The following is a 2,092-nucleotide window of genomic DNA, read 5'->3' as shown; positions in this document are numbered from 1 at the left end:
CTGTGCTGCTGCTCCAGTTTCAACTGTTCTGCCTTGTTATTATTCGACCATGCTGGTCATTTATGAACATTTGAACATCTTGGCCATGTTCTGTTATAATCTCCACCCGGCACAGCCAGAAGAGGACTGGCCACCCTACATAGCCTGGTTCCTCTCTAGGTTTCTTCCTAGGTTTTGGCCTTTCTAGGGAGTTTTTCCTAGCCAACGTGCTTCTACACCTGCATTGCTTGCTGTTTGGGGTTATAGGCTGGGTTTCTGTGCAGCACTTTGAGATATCAGCTGATGTACGAAGGGCTATATAAATACATTTGATTTGATTTGATTTGACTACATTCTCTAATATAATAATAATAATATATATGCCATTTAGCAGACGCTTTTATCCAAAGCGACTTACAGTCATGTGTGCATACATTCTACGTATGGGTGGTCCCGGGGATCGAACCCACTACCCTGGCGTTACAAGCGCCATGCTCTACCAACTGAGCTACACTCACCTCTTTTGTAGGGATGATCCACATGCTGTGTGTAAAATCGATTGATTTACAGAGCTCCTCAACTCTTCCTCTGAAGAAAGAAGAAGATAGTGTGAGTTTGTGTGTGTGTGATAGTGTTTAAGTGAAAGCTCCAAGGGGATTGAAAAGACTAAACGCTGCAGTAAATTCTGTGTGCTGTACCTGAGAGCTAAGAACACAGCAGCAAAGTAAGAAGAAGGCACTGGCTGTCTTTTGCAACCCCTCCCTCAACCCCTCCCTCAACCCCTCCCTCAACCCCTCCCCCTGACCAGCGCTTCAGAATGCCCATGGCCAAGAAGCACGTGTTCAAACATCCATTCTTTCCTTGTGATGTTGGACTACTGAATACAAAGCAAATTGCATGAGTATATGTACTCATCTATCCAGTGCAGTTGGGAAAGCGGTCAGTTGTGAGTGAACGTGTCAATGTCCTCTATGTTTTTGGTGGATGCAGTAGGATGGACTGACTGGTTTAAATGTGTACGATGTGAGTGTGTGTGTGATCCTTTCAATGGAAGGTAATGCCTATGAACAATGTCCATCCTGAAGGGACAATGAAGTTTTATTCTACTGTATTCTATTATTTACAGCTGAAGGCTTTGTTTTGATCTCTAGTGGAACCACCTCACCTAACCATCAACTCATCCCTGCTAGCAGGACAAAACACTACGTAAGCATTTCACAGTAAGGTCTACAGGACACTTGTTGTATTCAGCGCATGTGACAAATCAAGTTTGATTTGATTTGTGACAACTGTGTGAATAGTGGTGTGTGTGTATTGTGTATTACTGTGTGATAGTGGGCCAAGACAGGGCATTTTCACAATACACACATACACAAATAAATTAACTTAGCTGAAAGCATTAGGTGAAATGTGTGTGTTCTATTTGTTTCTGTGTGTTCATGTAGTGTTCTAAGAACACTGAACGATGTGTGTGTGTGTGTGGGTGTGTTGTTTGTGTTTTGTGTGTGTGTGTGTGTGTGTGTGTGAGTTGGACGGGAGGGATGACACCCGACCAAACCCAGATCCCGTGATGTGGAGAAGGAAACTGAGATTTTGTGGGAAAAGATCAGGTGCCTTTGTGGCGTGGCTAATCTGCCCTGTGTATATCCTAGCAACGTGTGAGTTGTGGCTGAACGCGACATTAAGAACATGCAGCTAGCAGGACAGAACAGCAGCCTCTGGTAAGACACGTGCTGGAGCACAATATTTAAGGAAGTCTTAAGGTTTTGCTGCCCACGTGAAGACCTATACCTTCCTCTTGTATACACACACACACACACACACACACACACACACACACACACACACACACACACACACACACACACACACACACACACACACACACACACACACACACACACACACACACACACAGATAGTGATAGCTTTGTGATACACACACACACACACACACACACACACACACACACACACACACACACACACACACACACACACAGCAAGACACACACACACACACACACCACACAGGTCAACATTCACAAGGATACCGGAGAGGTCAGATGAGCGGAAAACGCTATCCAGAGGTGGTGCTCTGGGTGACGGGACT

The 2,092-nt window shown here is 45.0% G+C and overlaps 1 non-coding gene across 1 annotated transcript; it reads right to left on the bottom strand.

Annotated features, from left to right (window-relative positions):
* Window positions 1-421: 421 nt before the first annotated feature.
* Window positions 422-497, bottom strand: trnat-ugu. Its single transcript has one exon. It is a non-coding gene; the product is annotated as a tRNA-Thr (tRNA).
* Between the last annotated feature and the right edge of the window lie 1,595 nt (window positions 498-2,092).

This window comes from Oncorhynchus gorbuscha, linkage group LG06, assembly GCF_021184085.1.
Source record: "Oncorhynchus gorbuscha isolate QuinsamMale2020 ecotype Even-year linkage group LG06, OgorEven_v1.0, whole genome shotgun sequence".
Taxonomy (NCBI): domain Eukaryota; kingdom Metazoa; phylum Chordata; class Actinopteri; order Salmoniformes; family Salmonidae; genus Oncorhynchus; species Oncorhynchus gorbuscha.
The sequence above is the reverse complement of the archived record's forward strand: the minus strand, read 5'-3'. Positions and strand labels throughout refer to the sequence as shown.